We start from the raw sequence: 23933 nt of genomic DNA on the forward strand, positions 1-23933 counted from the left end.
ATGTAGCGTTTGAAGTCGATTAAAATTGGGTCGTTTATGAAACTTGTAAGGTAATTTATGTTCAATATTTCTTCTATGAAGTTAGGCCTTGTAGCTTCTACACTTGGCCAGGATTCAAGGACATCATCCTCATTTCTTTTAAAAGATACCCAGACTATAACCTTTCGTTACCTATCAAATTCAAATTAAAATCATAATCATTAAAAAATTATATATCATGAATCTGTGTTATTTGTATACGGTAGCTTTTATTCCAGAGATATATCACTTGAAAGGGATAGGCTAAATTGTGAGTGGAACGCTTATGGATATAAAATTATTTCCTTTGCGCTAAAGTTTATTGAAAATAACAAGCTATCGAGAGTCTTACCATAAAATGACATAAGTTGTTGAAGCAGTTCGGTTTATAGTAAAAGTCTGTGGAATATGCAAACGTTTTTATGTCATTATTTTACGTCGTCTTTGTTGTTCAATCGTGGTTTGAATGTTGATGAACGGTTTGTTCTATTCACTGAGACTTCTCCTGAGTCATTGAGTTATTTTCGTTAATGTTAAGCCACATTTGTGTATGTTCTTAAATAATTATTTATTTATTTATTTCCAACTTCCCCGTAAACAGCACATAAAGGCCTTCCCAACGGTGTATCACCAAAGCACAACACAAACATCCATGCCCTGGATAGGGACCACCTCCCCAGACGGAATTCGAACCCATGTCCTACGGTTTCGCAGGCGAGGACTTTACCCCGCCGCCATTGAGGCCGGCAATCGAAAATTATTCGTTTGCTTCTTTTTTCCAGGTATATTTTAGTTTAACGCCTGCGGATTACAATGACTGGCTTATTTTCTGTGAATATTGCGTGGATCAGTCTAGTTAAAATGATGATATTGATTACCTCATTTACCATGCAGTAACCTAGGTATAGCCTTGCGGTCGATTCTCCTAAAACTAATATTGATGTATTTAACTATGTTCGAGAAGGTCTTTGAAGTTTCATAATTGATATCCGCATTCCCATTGTAAATTTAATTTTCAGTTATTTGAATTACACCTACCGAAAAAAATTTTCACTTTATAATTTAGTAGATTTGAAATTAAAAGATTTATTTGATCCATTTGGAGCATTATACTGCTTAATTTTATGCTTGAACTTCCGAATTTCGGTCTTGTATGAATCTTCCATTTTGAAGAACTGATTGATTATTTCGGCGGGCACGGAGCTGCATGTCCACATCAGGCAAGCCCGGATACCTTACTACTAACAATATTACGCCAGTCCAGTCTTTCTTTTACTCTGAGTTAATCTCTAAAGATTCCCGAATGATAATTTCCTCGTTAACTGTTATCAAATGGAGAATATTCTCTAATTGAATCTGCTTAATTCACTAACGTTCATCAACCCGTTTTTTTATTCAAGGTGTAAATGCTTTTATCCCTTACCTTACCTTAGCATACTATTTATGTCCCTGCATCACTTGTGTCTTGGTAATGCAAAGATGGTGAGTGATGAACAAAAATTATTGCGAGCGATTTATCTAAGTTGAGTCATAATTCTTTATCCTTTACGGTTGGTTGTTTTACTCCTCATCAATTTTAATTTTATCTATTTGCTTGTAACGTAACTGCGCGCTACTGATCTTCATCTTTTATGTTTTACGTTGTCCTACAGGTCGCGCGGTACCGATTAACTTTTATGGCCATAATTGAGGCAGTTAATTTTTATATTCCACGGTAAAAAGTTAAAAGTGCAAGTTTTTTATGTCCCCAAATGAGGTCGATTTACGTGGACGTAATTAAAATGGTACCCTCTCGACACAAACCCTTAGGGTTTTCCGCACTTATTATCTCCAATCTCTACGCTCACATTTCTATCCATCAGAGGATCGTAATAGATCCAGAGGCGCGACATCATGATGGCTTTCCTGCGTAACTCATCAAATTTCGACTCTACACATTCTCCCTCTAAGCAAGCATTGTTATCGTTGATCAAGGTAATCGCCACTAGGTGTTGAATTTTCTTCCACCAGCGAGGATCTTCCTGTGTAAACTTGTAGAAAATGATTTAAATGAGTAACTTCCAGAGAAGAAAGAGGAAATATATTCTTTTTGAACATAGTCAATTAACTGATTTATGATTTTGTTCTTTCCCGGCGTATGATACTGATGAAATCTTCTCGGGTTTTTCACTGAGTGAGTTGCTTGTTGGGCAACGTTTCGATGTCCTATAAGGAACTCACCCGGTGGAAACCCCGAAAAGATTTCCTCATAGTCAACTTCTCAACTACATTCTCCTCTTTTATAAAATCATATGTTACTCTACGGCGCAATAACTAAACTTTAGTAATATGACTCTGATGAATCGGAAAGAATCTTATAACTAAATTCTTCGAGCATTTCCTATCTCCTATTAATTTAGATAGATATTTCAGTCCAATTTGATTTTTATTCTCCCATATTGCCAAAACTTTAAAGAAAATAATAGTACCAATTTATTCATCCTAACACCTTTCATGATAAATGCAAATCTTCTGCAGAATTTCTTGTTTTGAACCCGAACAATACTTTTGTAAAGTATATTTAACCACTAGTTGTACGTATATTAGCTAGGTGTTTTAGGATTGCTAATAATTTGTTCACCCCATTATATGAGACGAGGTAATGTATATGGATAGAAGATAGCCATAAAATTCTCATTTTTTTTGAGAATTTTATGGATATTTTGAGTGTAAATAGTAGTCTTCAATGTTATGAAGCGGAGGCAGAGGATTTGAATCAACATTGTGCTTAGTGAAATGTTGAAATGCAGGATTCATAGGGTGAGTAGTTTCTCGGAATACTGAAGGGAAAAAGTTGTTTGAATGCGATGACGGGGGTTTGGCTGTGTGCTGAACAGAAGAGAGGATATTGAAGAAGGATATTGGTATTCCAGCTTTATGACTACTTAACGTAACCGGTGGACTATTTCCAGTCAGCAAGACTTTGTACTAAGCACATTGAAATGCGCTCTACTATTAGGGTTGTACACTGAATCCGTATCTTAAAACACTCTTTTGCACCATCACCTCAGATTTAAGATATTCCCTGATGTAAAAAAACAGCAGCTATACCCGTTTGAGGCATTTTAAGTGGTTTCAAAACTTTCCTCCCCAGAACCAAGAGTTTTTTTTCTTAGGGGTAAACTCTTTCTTTTCTTTTAATGTCGATTGCGTTATTGAAGTCTCCCAACGCCAAGTTATAGGAGGTGCAGGTTCCATCTCTCTAAAAAGATATACTTTCAGTTGACAGGCTAGCTGAGCCCCTTTAGTTTTTGCGCAGCGCAAAATCCATTTAGGTATATTTCATCAAAAAATATTTTATATCTGGCGTTTTTCTGCATTGGTACGTTCTACTTAAGGGGATAAAGAGTAATTTTATGTCTACACAGTTAGATTTTGATGTTCAAACTCTCTACCAGGAATAAATTTCTAAATAAATTTTCTAAAATTCCCAACAATGGCACTTATCACAGCAAGTAATTATTGTTCCAAAGACAGACAAGATTGGACAACTTTCTGATCAGATGTTGATACAGCGCTCGCTTCTTTGACTCATTCCTAATCTTTCTGTTACTGTACTATTCGACACTTTCCCATTTGCACACCATTGTTTCTAATAGCTATTTGTCAGCAGCGAAGATAACTGATTTTACATTCGCGTGACTAAGTGAGCAGTTTGCTACCTTTGTCAGCAGACGCTGTTGCATGTTAAACATACTAGACAAATCATTGCCTCACTCAAACAAGTAGAACCAGAAAAGATAGTGGCGTGCACTTGCACGCCTAGTTGCCTGCCAGCTTCTATTTTAAATTAGCTTCACCGATATTGGCAACTTTGCTTATGAGTATTTAGAACCCTCTGCGGTACACATATGAGTTGTGCCAGCGCCGCTACCGAAACTCAACTCTGCCCACCTCAAAACCCTGCTCACCACCACCACTCCGCTCACGCACCGCCCTAATTCCCAGCGATAAATTGGGTCCCGTCCGGGGAGCCAGGGAACCACGGACTAAGGTCCAGTATGAGTATATATCTTTCTCTTCCCCTGGACCACTCGTCCAATCTCTCCTCGAACCCACATTCAATCCATCCATCCCCTCAACCTTTTGCTCATCTCATCCTCCTCGGCTAACTCCCTTCTCCCCAACAAACACACACACGCTGTCCGTTGCCATGACGACGAGATGTTATTGCGATCCCGAGTTCTGATTTGCATGAGAGGCGGCCGACGTGGGGGAAGAGGAGGATGGGGGTTTCAGGTCCCCCTAAGGCGATTTGGAGTGGGGCATCGCCTTGATTGGGGGAGAAGGGGTGGATGCGAAGGAGAGGTTCATGTGGTTCCGTGTATTTGTGTGTGTGTGGTACGTCGGAGAGCTTGGGAGAAAGAGTGTGAGAGAGGTTGAAGGTGAGTAGTGGGGGGTGCGATCTGAAGTATCTGTAGGAGGTAGGATGCGTGAAGAGTTCCTTTGCGTACGGGCGATACGTGCATTGAAGGGAAAGATCGTGCGAAGGTGGCAGAGGTGTAATCGTCCAATGGGAAGAACATTGCACTCACCGAGAGATGACGTTGCAATAGAAACATCGGCGAGTTTTGCCCTTTTTTTGTAATTTTAATGTGACAATTACTAAAGCTTTGATGGCAATAATTTGGCAATCAGCGATAATCAACCTAAATCAAAATAAAGCAATCATAAAATTAAAAATGTCAGAATGATATGTTAAATCACCGAAATTTAATGGACGATGAAAAGCCGTCGATTTACATATGTCGTTGATTGCCTATAGCGAAAGATCTTCGTTTGCAGACAATCACCTAATGAGGTAAATGCACGAAAAAAAAATTACCAAGATAAAATGATCAAGAATTCTGATCACCGCTCAATACGATGTGAAGATTACAGCCCAAATTATCTTGCGTGTCACTATGGAAAACTTTTCCCTTTTTGCCGCATATAAAATTACGTATCCCTATATTAGATTTTGACGCTTTAATGGATAAATTCGCGTGTCATTTTTTCGTTTATGCATCGGTTTTTACTACTTTGGCCATTAAAGAATAAGTATATTTTGTAAAATGAAGGGGTTACCTGGAATAACTCTTTCGGCACAAAATCCGAAAAAAAACATATGTCCCGAAACAACGAGGTGGGGACAATTCCTCACAGCCTATATCCCTACGCACGACCTTTTTTCCGGGCATGGACGCACTGCGTAGGACTCCAAAAGACCTTTTCCCTGTCCTCCCGGACTACACAACCACTTCGAGACTTTCCCGCGACGCCTTTCACTCGTCTTCAAAAGACCACTAAATCTGGCCAGCATCTTTAAAACAACGAAACCATTGTCCAAACATAAAATATCTGTTAAACCACAGCCCACACCCTGCAACCGTGCAAGATTAAAAACATGTCGCATCCTCATTACCATACCCCTTCCCGATTAATTCCTAACCTTCCCTCTCCCCTCAGTGTCACATCTTTCTTGCACGACGAAAAACATTGTATATATACTCCTGTAGTAGGAATGCCTCGCTTTTTACATTGGCTTATCCGCTATACCCCCTGTGTATGCGAATGAATGGGCATCGCTCCTCTTGCAATAGCGTTTCCTCTCTTTCTGCCTCCCTTCCAGTCGCCATACAGCTTTTTCCCGCAACACTCTATTTGACGAGTGTTACAAAGTGGGAATATTGGCCTCCCTTTCCCGTCTACCACCCCCCCAGAGCTGAAGACCTGGAGCAGGGGTGCATTTGGGCTTTTAGAGGTGCGTTTCCTGCTCCAGGGATCAACCGCGCCCACAAAAGCACCACCGATCCCCGTCAACCGTTTTGTCTCCCTCCATCTTTACCCTCTCCTTTGCACCCTTCCTTCTACTCTCACTTTCCTTCCTCTTATCATTGAGAAAGATGGGCTGCGTCCCATCGAAAATTCGAGGTAACTATTCCCCGTAAATTCCCTTTTTTATTTTTCGTTTATTTTTCCTGTCTCTCGGTGTGCCCACCATACGGCAAGAAGAAGTTTAATTTATTTATTGATATTTTGTATAATATATTTAAGCGTGATGGATCTTGTGCGTGCATGCAGCTCGGTTTGATATGTATGTTTGTTATGTTTATTATGAAGAGCACAGAATTAAAGTGATGTTATCACTTATCGCGCCAACCACGCTAATGTTAGGTCACGCTTCGATAAGGAACTACTACTTTGGCGGAAAGAACCAACTTAAAATTTTAGTGTTACCGAGCATTCGTGCCCTTTCTTTTTGTCCTTTTTATGTGACAATTAATTCAGCATTGATGAAAATAATTTGACAACGTGCGATAATCAGCCTTAATTAAAGGTCTCAGTCGTAAATATTCGTTATTGCTGCTGATAGAACTTTTCAGTGTGTGACTGAAAATGCATGGGACTTCTGTATTTTTGCTTAAAGATATTCATTTGAATGTCGTTGTTTCCGCCGCAGGGTAGCATCAACAAGTGACACGTTTGGAAAAAGTCAGAATATGCATGAGCGTAAGTCGGAGGGTGGATGCATGCAATTAAGCGGTAGCAACGGTAATTTGCATAATGACATTACATCATTGCATAGCATAAATCGGGAGAATGGATTTCCAAAGAAGACAAGCAGTGTACACTTTCTCTCCAGTAATGATGCAAAGTTGCTGTATGACTCCTCGATGCATTTTTCTTCTTTAGCGTATTTGTGGAGCTATGTTACTCAATGCGGTTCTCGAATGGGCTGTAGTGGAGAAAATCGTGCTATATTTACCACTTTCAAATATGAGCGTAAGTTACACTGTTCTTGTTAGTTGGAAAATTTTAGGATATATCGACTTGGAATACTCCTTTGCCTCATTTATTTCTTCTTGAGCGGTGGTCAAAGTTGTTGATCGTCTTATCTTGATTATTTTGGTTCATGCATTGACCTCATTGGACCTGCAAACGAAGATCTTTCGCTACTGCCAAGCAACGACATTTGCCATAGTATAACTCTTCATCGTCCGTTACATATCGGTGATTTACTCTCTCATTCGGCCTTTTTTTCTCATTTTTTGACTGTTCCTCTATTCTTTAGTATAATCTGAGGGTTCACTAGCGCTGTCTGTCGTCCTTTTGCCAAAGTATATTTCTTCACAATTGTATCAAAATACCTCATTAAATTTCTTGCTCAATAACGTTTGTTTTCCTCTCAGTGTAAGTGGGCTCCTCTTCCTCTTTTTTCATACAACTTGTGAGGGTTTAGTTTCTGTGAGTCTAACTGGCTGTAGTGTTTATCCTTAAAATCCATGTTTCTGCATCAAGAAATTTTCGATAAGTTGAGAATTGTATCCTAGCCATTTTCGATCAAAAAGAAATATATCAATGTCTGCTACCGGTTTCAAAATCCACCGTTGAATCGTCACCGATCCAAACCTTTACAAGGCGAATTTCAGACTTTACTCAGAGTTTACGGAATAAGGTAGATATTGACTTCATGCTTCAAGCTATTGACAAGGCCATGCTCACTAAGCCGCTGTCGGAGAAATATACGCTACTCTATATTCCACGGTAAAAAGTTAAAAGTGCAACTTTTTTATGTCCCCAAATGAGGTCGATTTAGGTGGACGTTTTCCAAATCACTACATGAAACAAGTAACTTTGAACGCAGTCGCGCTCTTGGTGCAAATTTATATACACTGATGATGAAATTAGCCATGAAAAAAAAATCATTTGGCCTAGTCGGGATCCAAACCCAGATCTCACGAATGCCGGTCAGGCATGTGTAACTCACAGTTACACTTATCTTACCTACAATCGAGAGATCCGGGTTCGAATTCCGTCTAAGGCAAATTATTTATTATATTTTAAATATACCGGGACTAGCCACGGTGATAACTTTTCGGAGTCACCCGTAATGCACTAATTTTGCGAAGATTCCACAGAATAAAAATGTCATTCGCCTTGACCGGGATTCGAACTCGGATCCCTCAATTTCCGGTCAAGTGCTTTTTCCAGTGAAGCCGCGGAGGCGTAATTCCCTTTAGTGGAAATTTGTGAACTATACCGTATCCCGGTCAAGGCGAACGATTTTTCTCTGTGGAATTTTCGCGATATTTATTACAGTTTCCACAGTTTAATTAAACATCCAGGAGTGTTAATCACAGGAGATAGCGGAATTAGCGAAGCTGTAACAAACATGAGTCCGGGGTTTGACGGGAATCAATGTCAGCCTTCAGGCGGCTAGAATTGCGGTCTCTGTGTCGGAGGGAGATGGTGTACGCGGCTAAGATAAACTTTATTCGCGGGAGAGCGTAGCAGAGGTTGCGGTGATGGGATGCTGGTGCATTATGGTAAGTGGATAGCGGATCAATTGTGACCCTAGGTGGCCGGGATTGTTGCCTCCCTCAACGCCACCGGAAGGTGGGCGATTTGGAGGATTTGTATACGAGAGGGAGGAGGAGGAAGAGGTTAGACCAGAGCACGGAGAGGTTGCTGAAGACGCGCCCAGCTTGTGAAGCAGTAGCGGATACAGAAAAAACTGAAGGTGGGGGCGTAAATCATATCTTGAGCTATCTTTTCTTTTGTCATAAGTACAAATAATTAAGTCACATGCAAAGTTTAACAAAGTATTATTCAAACTGATAATACGCATATTCAAGACAGTGGCATCTTAGTATAAAACAATTTATTATTGTGGTTCTGCAATGTTAGGCAATGCCGGGGGGAAGGGGGGGCCGCGCACCCCCCAAGCTCCCCATATGTATCCGCCATTGCTGTGAAGCAGCCTTGGTATTAAATAAATATACATATAGATTGCAGAACATAAGGGATTGAAAATATTAGCACGGTTGGGAATCCATCAAGGCGACTGATTTCTTTCATTTCTAGGCGTTCCTACCTTGTGACAACGTCATGGTGTCAAGTATATTTTAACTGTAGAATTTTCAGGGGCTAAAGTTCGGGAGTGGTAGACTCAGTTTCAGACTCAGCTCCAGCTATATAACCTACTTTGACTCTCCAGTCACGGCTGCATAATTGAAAAAAAATAAGTGTGCATAACGCCTAGAGTGGGGAGCATGTTAGCTTAGTGGGTAAAGCAATTGCCTTCTGATCCAGGGGTCCTGTGTTCAAGCCTTCGGACACCCGCAAACAAAAACCCTCAAAGTGCGAGGTGGCCAAAGGGAAGGAACTGGCCACAACTACCCTGAATATTTGAAGTTGACTCCCAAGGCGTTCCGATTTTGTGGCACTGCCTTGGCGTTGAATGTGTTTTGATTGAAGAATTTTCAGTGGCTAAATTGGGAGAATTGTGGAATCAGTTCCAGAGTCTGGTCCAGCCATAGAACTTAATTTGAGCCCTTGGACACCGGTTACGGCTGCATAATTGTAAAAAAAAAAATTGCGCATAACGCTAAGAGTGGGGAGCGTGGTAGTCCAGTGGGTTGAGCATTTGAATGTTGATCGAGGGGTCCCGTGTTCAAATCCCAAGTAAAGCCTTTGGAAATCCAAAAGTACAAATCCTCGAAGTGGTCTAAGGAAAATAACTAGCTCCACCAACTCTAAATGTGTGAATTTCACCCGTCTTTGGCCTAATCCGGGGTGACCTCTACCATCACCTAGCCAAACCAAAATTCGTGTTGAACAACTGAGGGAGTGAACGGCTAGAGTGCTGGGGAGATAAACCTAATGGTAAAAAACTTGAATTTTACGGCAGAAAGTGAAAATATTTCTTGAAACGGGGTTCCGTGGATTGGGGTTAAGCTCCTCTGCTTTCTGCGTACCGAGGTCAGAGATACGACCGACAGCGGCGCGAGGCGGAGTTCGGGAATCAAAACCCGCGAGAAGAGTGCTTGGATCGTTGGGATTCACGAGGTGAGACGACTCGGTCGGGTTGCGCGCATATTAATAGGGAGATGGAGTCGAATAATTCAAGAGTGAGGTCGGGCCGGGTCGGTCCCCTCCATTACTCCAGGAGGAAAGTGAGGGAAGAAGAGGAGACGTCCGAGATAAAGCTCCGCCTAAGGCCGGACCAACGGAATCGTTAAATCCTTTGGCTGGGTGTCCGTGCTCTGTACTGATGTCTCCGTGATGTTAATGAGGACACGTAGCATGGGGAAAACATGATACCGCTTTGAGACTCCAATATGGATCATGAAAATGACGAAACGTATGGTTCTTGCTCAGCGAAAAGCAGTGTTTCTCTCTGTTTTGTATTCACGTCGTCACTTTTGATAGGTATCATCCTGCTGATAGATGTAGGGTTTGGGGAATGCGGAGTACTTTGCCATTCTTTTATGATCCAGGAGGTCAGGTAGGAATATATCAAATTTATTTGTAGAGATTAGATTTTCATTTGTTTTTAATTTGAAATTATGCTAGAATAAATTCGTCAGTACCTATACATAGTTATAAACTGAAATGGAATATGGCCCTAATTTTAGCATTTTTACTATCGTCATCAAATGAGTCGATAAATCGAATGCGCCTATGTATTAGATTCTCGTTGCATAATTTTTTTGTATTTCTTAGATGAAGCTACTGTATGTGGTAAGGTTATACTCACTTGCTACCGTAGATGAGAACCGAAAGTTTGTAAAAAAAGATATATTTGTGTAAGGGATGACTCATAGCCTTATGGTACATGACACACTAATATGCTCACTATAGCTCGTATTTTAATTTAGTGGCACTCTTATTTGCCTTGATAGTTCTAAATTTTCCCGAGCCAATACCTATTTCCAAGGCCAAATATTTTTTCCAAAATAAATCTACATATGTTTATTTATACTTTATGCCCTTTCATCGTGAACGCAATCCCTCAGTTAATTGGCTCTTCGTTTATGTACCAAGAAAAACTTGCCTAATTTTGAAGAGCCGTGACGATGAAAGAATTTTACCTCTCATTTAGCTTAAGGTATCCGAAAAGAAAGTTAATAAAACTAATAAAAGCTCTATCCAGATTGGTTTGCATTGCATTCCAGATGGATGAAGGTAAAAATCAATGATAATTATTTTCTTGGGATGAGGATACCAATTCATTTGCGACTGCTTCGCTAAAGTAAATTTTTTTCATAATTTATAATTCTTACACCGAAGCATGTTCAGCCGAGTGACAAGTACTGCCCTCCATGTTTCCAGCACATGCGCAAAGCTCGCCTACGGTCATCACTTTTGTAACTAGTTTTTCTATAGCTTCGCAAGAAAAAATTAGCAACCATCGCTTTCACAAAACCTCTATTCTATGGCAATATAATTTTCTTTTTACTGATACTTCAAGTTGTGATGATACCTGTTCGTGGAGTTAATGTAAAAATAAAGCGAAATGTCGTTTCTCGTTTTTATGTGCAGTTAAGTTACGCTCCCATTAACGTTATAGCATTTACTTATTATTCTATTGAAAGGAAATGTCTTATGTTACGCGATGATTTTCTACCGTCGCTTCGGGTTGATTCATATACCTAATAGCTAAAATTCGTATTAAATCAATGGCGAGCAATTATACTCGCTAAAACTTGGGCTTTGTTTAAATAAAATAGGTTGTTATCTTCCACGGGTCATGATTGTATGCAAAAACGCCACCGATTTCTACCTCTTGTGATCTCTCTTGAGAGTCTGCCGCACGAGTTCGATTCTTCAGAGTTACAAATTCTGGAGAATGATGTTTGAAATCATTCAAGTGGCAATTAGTTATGCTTTTTTTAAATTATGTGTGTTTTCATTTATTTGTAGTTTCATTTGTTCCAAAGTAATGCGATGAGTTCAGAGAATTGTGATTTGCATGTTTTCTCATGATTACACTCTCAACCAAGACGAACGAAAATTTCATTTTCTTATTTCTTTACATATTATTATTTTCTCGTCGCCATTAACAATTACGAAAGGGATCGTCCTGAATTCTCTGCTTCAATATTGTTTTTCGCCCATGGAATAATCGAAAGGTATCTTTTACTTTAGGTATAGGAAGCAATGTGATTCCATTTTTTTCACTGTGGTATTCCACTTCCTTTGGGGAGAGTTTGAAAGTGATTCGAATTTGTATTCATAATCGTCTCATAGATTTGTAACAAAGTGTATAATATCATTTCCTCGCAGGTTCTTGGGCGTTTTCGCCGTGAGAAACACCACGAAAGGAAAATAAAAGGAAAAAGCACGATCTTTCCTCTTGGTGAGTGACACATGATTCGGCCTATCTTTTCCTTTGCTAAATTATTTTATGTGATGCATTTCCATATTGGCATGCATAGTATTATATTCCATTTTCTTATTTATTGATAGCATATCAGCCTTAAAACCTTCAGCAAAATTATTGAAATTTATTTTGAGTATTTTTACTTCGACTACGCCTACTTTTATGAACAGAAAATACCCTAGGAAAATTTGCGTCGGATTATATTTGTGCATAAGAGATATTTATCAAAAAGTGTTACCATAAATTATGTATTATACTGAATAAAACTTTCAGTATATAATTATAATATTTTTAACTGTTGTTTTCCTAAAGCTATCTCATTTAATAGAAAATTATGTCCAATAGTCGTATTTTTAGCATTTTAGAGGTGATTGTCATATGATTTTCATTTATGTTAATCAGTCTTGAAAATTTAATTTATCATTTTAAATTTTTATGCTTAACTAATTTTTCTATTAGTTACATAATATTTTTACCCATCGTTAGAGGTGAAGCTGGAAGAAATTTCGTTGATTTTGGGATCTAGTATGATGGGATACTTCAAATGTACCTGTATATTTGTAGCCCCTCTCAAATATTCTGTACCTTTGATTGAAAGCTCGTGACTGTGAGAGGAAAGCCTTTTTTACGTATACTATACCAATTCATTCCATATTTCAAACGGAATAGAAAGAAAATTCTTGTCTCTTTTTAATATCTTCCGTTGGTAAATTTTATTTGCTGTCCTTTGAAGCCATGTATGAAACAACTCTTGCATGGAAGGCATTTTTGTAATCTAGCTGCCCAGGAATTTGTGGAGTTGATTCAAGGTTCTTGTTAGTTCGAGTGGAACTCCACTTCGACTGCGAGTTTGTATGACAAAGGCTTTGGAGTACTGTTATGAAGCGTTGCTGCTTTTTTCTTTCTAATATATAAATTTGAAAACAAGTTGATTTCATTTCGAAATTTTTATTTTGAAGAAATATTTGGTCCCTTTAGAATATCATGCCTATTAGACCCACTTTGTTTTGAATATAAAGGCACATTTCACCGAAAAGAGATTCTTTTACCTTTGCTCGCTATTTTAGCGGAATCAAAAATGGTCATTTCTTCGTTTTTCTATCATGAATATATCTATACGTAACGACTGAAAAGTACTTGAATTTAAAATATTTTTATCAAGTCAGTTTCCATCTGCAAGATAAATGATCTTGTCTAATTTAGTATCTGTGAAAACAGTTTGGTAAGCCTATGACTTATGAATGGAAATGTCTTGCGGCAAATAATTTTTTTAAATTGATACGTCTTTAATAAAATCTCATCATCAAAAGTGTTAATTTTTGAACTATTATAGTATTTTTTGTTTAATGAAGTGGATGAAAACTGGGAGGAATTATTCAACGAAACATTTCCTCAAATATCCGTCCGAGTGTATTACTTTTGCATTTAATTTTTGAAAAGAGGCTCACAGTAATAGTCACTACTTATCATGGAATACTTGGAATACCCATTAATTTCTTCGTTACAGAATAATGTGTAATACCTATATATAGCTAGCTTCAATTTTTTCTTGTGGATAAAAAATATCCCAAGAAAACAATTTCCTTATAAATTTCCTTCCAAAAAGTTCCTGAAAAGAAGATACGGAATTGACACATTATATAGAGGGCACATTGGAGAGCCGTCGCTGAACGATTAACTAGACTTTTAACCGATTAAAAAGTAGAAATAGGTTTTATAATTGAAAACAAATTAATGAGGCTACGATTGTAATGGCTTAAAATCTTGTTGATATTTTTTTTTATTATGTGATTTTTTTCCGGCACGAAAGGATCTCAAAGGAACTTTTGTCTTCAAGCGAAGCACTCTGGTGAGATTTTTAACACTACTTGTATCGCGGCTAGTCTAGAAAGAACCGCAGACAATTAGAGCGGTGCAGGAGAGAGTAGGTGCGGACGCAAGAAGAATAATGGGCTAGAGCCGTCGGAAATCCGCTGAGGGAAGTTGACCGCAAGTTCCATAAGGGGATTTCTTGTCAGGCAGGTCCGAAGGTCGCGTCGAGCAAGTGTGATGGAGCACTAGCAGCTCAAAAAGCTGTGTCAACGTGTCTCATTTTCTTAGCCCTAGGCCTTATCCCAATTATATTTTTTGTTTCCGCCTCAGCATTTTGTCCTTGTTGAAGTTTCGCATTCATTTCTCCTTAGTTAATGTGCTCTTATTAAAAATTATGCTCTAATTAAATCATGTTTAATCTAAGACGTATTTATTTATTGATTACTTTATACAAATAATGTTAATCTTTTCCTATAAAAAAGTTCTTAAGATGATAGAATGTGAAATATGCAATTTTCGATGCTGCTAATTAAAGTTCTTTATTTTTACTTGAACGAGGGAAGCTATTTTAGGATGTCTCTGGAGTTCCTTTTTCTACCCCCTTATTCGTTTCAAAGATTTTTTGTTTTACGTTTGATTGGAAAGTGTTTGCACCTTTTTCTTTAAAGCACAAGGATTGCCATAGCTAAAATTCTAGACTAAAGAGTTCCCTCAGGAATTTTTTGACTGCCGAAACGTTTCTTTTCTTTATTTCTGGCATTGTAATAAAATTACTGAATAAAGAGTTGGAAAATTCAAATTTTATACTAATCCAATAATTATGGGGATTTCAATTAAACTAAGCTTACCGATACTGGATGTTTTCCTCAAAGCATGAATGAATAAGATTAAAGGTGAAAAAATATTTGTGTGTGGTGCGTATGAGGGCATATTTGAGTGAATGTCGCATTACTATGCATACAAAAAAAATAAAGATTGTGTGTAAAGGAGGTGAGAAATTCCACAGCAGACATTGAGAACAGTGCTTTTGGAATGCCCTCCAAATTAGTTGCTGAGGCCAAATCGTGTAGCTGGGCGCCCGCGAAAATTCTCCGGCCGAGATTCGATCAGTAAGACGGGACGTAAGATTCTCTCAGCTTGCGTACCAACGCAATCCCCATCATAATTGGTACGGAATGTTTAGGATCTCGCCAAGTGCGGGTTATTCAGATAGCATCCCCGGGACATCGCGTTCCACCACCTCGTCGGGAGCACGAGTGCGCTAGAGCCCAACTAACCACGGCGGCCGCAAACTGTCCCGCCTTGTCTCCGGTTCGCATTTGCCACCTCCTCCCGCATTGCCATCTTCCTCGCGCAATTACCCTCTCACGTCTCTTAAGAATTCCACTTTCTATTGGCCCTGAAATCTTGCATGCTTGACTTGGAATTTGATTATCTTAGTTACTAAATATGGTCCAGGAAAATTAGTCGCGTCATAATTTTCTTTTCATAGTTCCGCATTGTTTTAAAAAAAGCACTGCATTAAACAAGTAATTTTGCATGCAGTTACACGCGCGGTTACAAAGTTATTTTAAAATAACTGCGTTGTTTTATTTGAGCTAACTATATTCATCGTGCAATATCTTCATTGTGGTTGTGACAGTAAGGTGTACGTTTTTGTGGGTGCCCATGAGAATCAGCTAATTCCGTTTTGGTTTACCTCTGGGACCAGATGACTATTATTACTATTATTATCAAAGTCAAACTGGTTAATATTGACAAAATATTTTTACGTTTGCTGAAATAAAATATATCAATGTATGTATAAGTTATAGCAAATAAAATGATGTACGTAAGAGCCAATGTATCGGCCCGCCGCACTAAAAGGGTTAATGGTTATCAACAATATATTTCATAGACACACCGGTACTTCCGTTGAACATTCTCTGAAACAGGTGTTTCTTTCGTTGCAAATGCTCTCTATTTCATGAAACTAAAATTATGTCTCTAACATTGAATGAAAAAAGAAAATTATGTTGCCATTAGCTTAGCTGTGGCATTCGATATTTAGTTATTCGTATTCAAACTTGAGACCGCAAGATTTTATAGTTGACGATAGGCGAGCGCTCTGGAGGAGAGAGTGGCAGTAGGGTAGTTTCCTTCATCAAAGAAAACGAAAGGCAATGATTGCGGTTCGTTGGCCACCATTAGTGTTATCATAATATACAAATTATTTGGTTATAGAAATCCCAGTTTTGGCGAATGGCAACGGTCAATTTTAACCGCATTTGAAAAAGGGACCCATGCGATGCCACTCCACGTGACGCCACAGGGATCAAGTTTCTATACGAGTAGATAGGAGTTTTACATCGTCTGAGATTACCAATGCATGCATGAGGCACAGAGCTCGGGGAAACATGTCTTAATAATCACCTATTAAAACTGGCTAAGGTCGGAAAGTTTCCTTCGTTTGATAAGGTATTAATAATCCATTATTAAGCCATGCGCTGCCTACTAGCAGTACTCTGCAACCTGCGAGCAGCTTGCATCAGCAGCCTGCACTTAGCGGCGCACATGTCCTCGCCCAAAGGAAATGCGTACTCTAGGAGTAATAATCTTTCGATTTAGGCAATAAAAAAATAAAAGGAAATCACCCTGTTGTGGCTTGGTTTTTATTCAGGCCAGTCGCCGCTCCCGAAGAACTCAATGGCTCGTCTGACTCCGGGAGAAATTTCTTAGTCCCCGATAAGAAAACCCTGATTGTGATTTGGAGGAGCGGTGGTCGGGGAGATTAGAGGGAGACAAAAAGGGGAGTAGAGAGAGGGGAGAAGCGGTGGGATTAGGGCGAAAGGAGAGATGACCCAATGACAGAATTCGACCCGATGGTCCGCAGCGATTCCGTCTCGAGTCGAGAAATTTGTTTGGGAATATTAATGCCTATCGATTTGAAGCCTCAATTTATTCATAAACCGCCGAAAATTGACGGAAATATAATGATTAACTTCCAACTTAAGTTGATGTAAATTCTATTTCTTTACAAGATTTTGTTGCTGGCGAAGTTTTCGCGGGTTTTAAATAAGGAAGCAACCGGATTGAAACAATCAAGTTCTATGATGAGGTGAATTTTTACGTTAAGAATACAAATATTCCATTACTTGAAAATTTTTTGATAAAAAATATACAAATTCCACATTTGCACCAAAATAAGAGGCTCAATCACCAAAATATCTTGCTCTTCGTATTAAGTGTAAATGCGATATTAAATGCAATGCTTCAAAATCCATTTTTCTCCAGTAAGGCGTATTCAAACGTCATATTCGACCTATTTTACTTTAATGCCTTATTAATAACGCCTTAACAGATAAAATATTTATTTTTGGGTAACGATGGATACTATTTCATGATTTTGTCACGATTCTCATTCTCTACTTGTTTGATTCATTCCGTTTTTTTTACTTTCTTTGGAAAATATTACCTTATTAGTCAAAATAAATGAAACTCAAAGAGAGATTAAGCATTAATTTATCATGAAGTTAGTCTTTAGAGCAAATATTATATTGGAATAGTTAGTTTAATCTCATTCATTGTAAAAGTTTAAGAAAAATAATATTACCCTAAAAATTGTACACCACCTCATGTCGCATTTGCCTCTAATAAAACAGATGCCATAACGGAAAATAATAAAATAACTGTTCGGCCTTGAGGAACTGTTGAAAAATGTGCAAAATACTATTCTAGCTTGAATCCAAATTAAGTAATGGGGCTCGTGATGACTTCATTCTAATCATTAGATGCGAAGCAATTTTAGAATATTAGTAAAAAATGACAAATGGATACGAAGATGAAAGATGATGAGAAGAGGATAAATCTTTTAAATAAATAAAATGCGACTTAATCTTCGTTTACAAACTAATTAATGTGTTTGATTAGAATCCCACAGTTGTCCATGAGTTAAATGTGCCATATTGCTGCCATAAAAGCTTTGAAATTTGTAAAAGGCTTTGGACCCTAATACAATAAATTATCTGGCCCTTAAAATAATGAAAAACTGCATTAAATGAAGTTTAGTTTTAACTAGCACTAATTTTTATCAAATTGCTGTTTTGATAATGCATCTATTTGTAGATTCCAACGCGGTATTTAGGCATTGAATGAATCTTTCCCTTGAAAGGAATCATTTTGCCAAATTTTAGTAGCAACAAGGATGGCGTTATAACACGAGTGTCTGTATGGTTTTCGTGGAAACTCTCTTGGATCCGTTATACACATAGGACATATGAGTGTCATCGCAATAATCCCTTCGGTCTGCCCATGAAATCCGTCCCGACACGATGCTAACTCCCTCCTGGGAGATTTCGCATAGCATCGCTCTGATTTTTAATCCTTGTCGCTCTAACGTGACCTTCAGTGACCTCCAAATTAAACTAATCCCATGAAATGTCCTTGGTCCTAATTTTATAACCATTTCCGTTCCTATGTGCGCAAACGAATAAAGTTTTCGTCGGAATAAATGAATTAGCGATTTCCTTTTCTGGCTGTCATTGAACTAGTGAATTATAATATTAGTTTCTATGCCCTTTCCTCAAGGCTTCACTGTATGTGAAACGATGGAACTTCATTCAAGATTAAATATAGCTATGATTGAATATCTAGATAGAATATGGAAATATTATGTAAATTATTCAGTGCTGCGTCATCATCAATACACTCTATTCTCGACTGTATCTTTGTACTTAAGCTAATGGAATGAAAGCTGGTTAGTTGCATATTGCAAAATTATTCAATTAGTAGCATTATATTCATCAATCCTATCGGCGAATAGGCACTTAAAGTTCTCGCTCACATATCTCACGATTTGCAGCCGCCAGGTAAAGAATGCTGTTTTTTATTCTTTGACACACCTTTTTTATATATTCTATTGAATAATGCTTTCAGTGCTTCCAAACTTGCTGCAAGGATTCATCTAATCTTAAACATACAAACTTACTACCAGCCTTTGAAACTTTATCCATGCCTATTAATTACATTTTCAAAGTCTTTCCTTAATTTAATGCGTGGATGACTCCATTTTCTGTGTTTCTTAGGTGTTGTAAATGTTGGTTTTGGTCCGTATTTTGTTAGAGTTTGCTAAAAAAATGAGAAATAGAATTGACTGCCGATACTATGGTCTTCGTCTTCTTTTAGGACTCTTTGGGGTCAGAGGCTGCTTTAAAAAAATACCGTGCAATTCTATATCAAGTCTCAAGGAAATTCGTTTCCTATCGTGGGTGGTATGAAAACAGTATTCGATTTGCTTTCGAATTGGGTCACAGTAATTGAAGTGCTAAGGCTCGAGATTAGTAAGACCGTTTTCCATCTCCATGCTTTCTGTTTATCCTTACTTTTGGCTTGACTCCTTTTTGTGTATTGCTTGAATTTATTATTAGTATTTATACAGCTGTGTAGTCTGATAAAACGAGTCCAAAGCTCAGATGACCTCCTCTAAAAAAGTAAAATAATGAGATATGTGGCCAAAATAATCCGAAATGCAACTTTTAGATAAATACTATTTCCGTTTTTTTCTACTGCGAAACGGTGAAACTCCTTGGCCCTGATATGATCCCTTGGTGGAATTTTAGAATTTTGTCTTTAGTTTTCATGTCGGCATGCTCTTTCTGCTGTTCCTAGTGCCTTCAATTACAGATCTGCCTTATACGTAATCGTTTCTTTACCAGTAAAACCACGATTGCTGCATTTTCGAAGCGTAGTCTCTGTCTTATCAATGAATATACCCTGGAGTTTACGTATTAGCCTTGGTTTCTGGATCAGGTTCAGCATATTATCTCCTCTCCTTGTATTATATCCATTTTTTTTTCATTTTGCTCCATCCTTGTTTTCTTGCTACTCCTCCAACAAGGACCTCCCCCAATCTCAGACCCGCTGCAGGCGTTACCATTCTCTTCGGAAAATCTCGGCTTCCACTTGTCCCTGTTCCAAATTCTAATGCCTTGCTCTTTTCAGCTCACTCGCTCACTAGACTTTAATATTTCCAATCCAACGTATTCCTTTTTTCTATTTATTTATTCTTCCCCACACCTTTTAGTCATTCAGTTCTCGTGTTATTATATCGTTTTACTCTACTTCGCTTGATTTGTGTCTGTTGCGGTGGAATTTTGCAACTCAATTTTTCAAATAACTTCCCGATAATCTAGAAATCTGACATTTTCAATAAATATCAATTCCCAATGAAATTTTATGTTTAAAATGATTTCAACTCCATTCACTTAATTAATTATTCTTTAGATTTTAACATATAAAGGTAAATATGGAGATTATTTTCAAATATTTCCACAAACTTGTTGGCGCTTTTTGATGATGCCCACGAGAGCAATGCTTAACATAACATTTTCCCTCCTCTCTCAGTTCTCATTTCTTTTCAATCGTTTCACTTGGTATAAATGTATTTCTATGTTCGTGGATGATAAGTGTTTTTGAACAAAGTCATGCGTAAGGCCAATCGCTAGTTTGTCACATATTTTCATTTTGCAGATAATTTTTTATTTTGAACATAGCCATACGAAAGGTAAATCACTAGTTTTTCATTTATTTTTATCGTGCATTTGACTTTTGTCTTCATTTTTGTATAATTTTTTATCCTTTTTATATTAATTAGATGTGTCATAATAATTTTTTTTTAACTTAATTTTCTTTCTGGCGTCAAGGGCCAAATATAGCTGAATGATATTTGATGAAGGTTAAAAGAATTACTGTGGCACATTCCTCTTATGATTTTCATCGTTTTTAAGTATTTTCATCCAACTCGATGGGCAAATAGTTATCTGAAAATGAAAAAATACTATTGTGTAATTTCTATATTCCTCTATCGAGTTATAGAAATTTCTCGATTTCAGTCTGCGAAATGGATTCCTTCCTGAGCCCCCTTCTTTTGAAAAGCTCCATACGGTTCCCGAAGTCCTAAGAGAAACACTCACTGATCCCCTATCGAGCCATAAATCCAACGTTCGCTAACTTGTATCATTCCTTCCTTTCACTATTGCCTCCTCCTTCTTTCCGTTTACGCATCATGTACCCAGTCCACCCCTTCCCCATCCAGTGGCCTCATTTTCAATTCTGCTCCCTAAACCCTTGTCCTTTCCCGTCCAAAACCTTCGGACGGACCTCTGCAACTCCCTCCAGTGGTGCCACACTGCCCCAACACTACCTGCGTGTCTCTTATCTTCATACTGTCCCCATCCTTTTCGGACAAACACTTATCCAAATTCTTTTCTTTTATCTGGTAGTAATCTCTGGAATTCCTTGCGGTCATTTATAAAAGATTCCTTTTCTTTCTTCATCTTCAAGGAAACCTTTTTACTTCCTCAAAGAGAACTTACGCCCTTAAATTATATTTATTTTTGTGTTATCCATTATATTTGTAAAGTGTAAATTATATTTAATGCCAGTAAATTATTTTCATTTTTATGGTGTGCAATCTCAAGTGATACGAAGTTTTTTTTCTGATGTTTCCATTCCTCTTGCTCGACTCTGTTTTGTTCTCATCGTGTACCTGAGGTTATTTTTGCTTTCCATGTGTTTTATTGCTTTTTGTTGCTAATAGTAATGTTATAATAGTCGAATAATGAGATTGTTAATATGTCAATTATATATAATTATCTTATAAATTTATTTTTGTTGCTCGAGCAAATATTGTTGTATTTTGTATTTGCTCTTAAGGGGAAGCGTAGAGCTTAAATAAACGTTCATCCATTCACTCCGCAACTTCCCCTTCCAATCTGAGAAAAAATACTTATACCCACATCCCAACTTCGCCATAAATCCCCGCACACCTTCCCCCTCCCTTCCTAAATCTTCACCCCTCCGTCGCATATCTTTTATTTCCCGCCAGGACGCGTTCCCTTTTCAATATGTGCGTGTGTAGCACGGCTTTCCAAAAGGCAACAAGTTTAATAATGTGCGTCGAGGGATAAATCTCCAGCTTGTATCTCCATTTCATATTGCTTCTACCTGCCTCTCCTTTTCATCCATGAAGAACACCTGCATAGTCTGCATGTTCATCTTTCTTTAAGAGTATTTTTTTCCACTTTCGGATTTTGATTTGAGATTGTAATTTCATGCTTAATTTTAGTTTTTTTTTTCATGGAAGAACACACACAGCTTGGACCTATGGAGAAATTTTATTCTTGATAAAAGTTCTCCCATGCCATTTGCTTGAGTTAGAGCTGAAGCTGGGCTGACACATTTCATTTTTTTAATATTCTGAGTGATGATTTGGTTTATTTAAAAAGTGTTTAAAAAATTAAGTAAGGTAGGTATGGTGATTCCAATCTAAGAATCTAGTAACCTGACCATACTGGCTAACATTCAGAATTAAGATATTGGATTGTGATTTTGAATACTAACTGGATACCAAATTATATTCTTGCTGGCATACTTTAATTGGAGTAGCCTAATGTATCATACCGTTTTTTATGTTTCGAGGACAATCCTTATAGTTCAATAACCCATGGAATTTCAAAGTTTTTTTCCACGTCTCCACCGCCACTATTTCGCAGAGGCTTCTACCGCTTATAGATTACGCACAACCAAAATGTGAGCCTAGAAATACGTAAAACCATGACCACGGGATAACAAACAAGGGCTGAAACTATGCCACCGCCACCATTTCGTGCATCTCATTTGTTTTTTTCGATTATCATGTTAGATATTTTCCAAAAAAATGAAGTACGCACGATGTTTTTGCTTTAATCATATCACGCAGATATTTATTTTCATTCACGAGAGGAGTCGAAAGAGCACAGGAGTCGTTAGCAGATTTTGCTAAATGCGGTTGCGAAAAAAAAAATAGGAATTTCTTTAGAGGGGAGAGAGAACACGTATACCTTGCCTCTCTCACTTTAATTCGCGAGAGTGCAAATGAAATCTGGAACGCGAAAAGTTTTGGAGCTTGGAAACAACAGGAGCCGGGACGCCTGTAAAGCCTCTCCCGCGCGTCACGACGAGACGTTCTCGGAAGGCAGAAGGGGGTTTGGCGTAATTGGTCGCTCCTTTGTTTTTTTTTTCCCTCCGCACCGGCCGTGAAATGGAGCGGGAGACGCAGTGTTCGGAATTCAGCAATTTCACGTCCTCCAACGCAGTGTGCCGTACTCATCGCTCCCAGCCGAGCTCCAGTTAGTTTGTCTCAGTTTCTACGAATCCACAGCGGCGTCTAAATTACGGGTGTGATTATATACGAAAGGCATCCAAGTTTTCCAAATCATTTGGCGGCCAATGATTGTATAGTCATGCTGTACATATTAGAATCTACCGATTCGATCGATGGGTTTTTCTTCCTCATAGGAAAATTCACTAGGATTGGTAGTATATTAATTGCGTTTCGCTTGGTTTCGCTGTTAGTAGGGCCCGCCCGCCTTTGTGACGGTGCGGGATTCCTCGTCCCTTCCCTCCCTTCCTATCCCCTCCCCTGAGGCGCCGTCGGGCTCTCATCGCGGCGGCGCCTCCTTCCTTTTTCCTTCCCGTCCTTCCCCTCCTGCGGGCAGAGGAAAAAAGCTAGCGCTTAGAATCCCTGCCCTAGGAGTGTAACCCGCGAGCCCGACCTAGGTGTCTCGTTTCCATTGTACATATTAGAATGAATGAGTATTATTTTGTGAATGGGTATAACGCGGCGTCGGCAAATCGCGATTTTTGTTTCGCTCGAATAATTAGAAAAAATATTCAATTTATTCCATAAACATATTTATTAGTTTATTTACTTTCCAACTTTCTCGAAAACAGTACATAGTGGACTTTACATCTGGTTCCTATAATTACATGAAAATATCCATTCTTCAGCACTCTTTCCTGATGCAGAAGAAGATGACTATGAATCATCGTATAAGTCATTGCTTTTTGAAATTGAGCGCTGTTTAAGATAGCTTCCTAATTTTGAATGAGATAATAT

General features: G+C 38.3%; 1 protein-coding gene and 1 long non-coding RNA gene across 2 annotated transcripts in view; both read left to right on the forward strand.

Moving 5' to 3' along the window:
- The window catches only part of LOC124156016, a 245155-nt gene extending 232975 nt beyond the window's left edge, over positions 1 to 12180 (forward strand). Inside the window, exon 3 of the long non-coding RNA XR_006864251.1 lies at positions 12109 to 12180. This is a non-coding gene — a long non-coding RNA (uncharacterized LOC124156016). The remainder of the gene's footprint in view (positions 1 to 12108) is intronic.
- The window catches only part of LOC124156015 (Kv channel-interacting protein 4-like), a 540581-nt gene that overhangs the window by 376049 nt on the left and 140599 nt on the right, over positions 1 to 23933 (forward strand). The window lies entirely within an intron of this gene.

The sequence above is a fragment of the Ischnura elegans genome, chromosome 3 (assembly GCF_921293095.1).
Source record: "Ischnura elegans chromosome 3, ioIscEleg1.1, whole genome shotgun sequence".
NCBI lineage: Eukaryota > Metazoa > Arthropoda > Insecta > Odonata > Coenagrionidae > Ischnura > Ischnura elegans.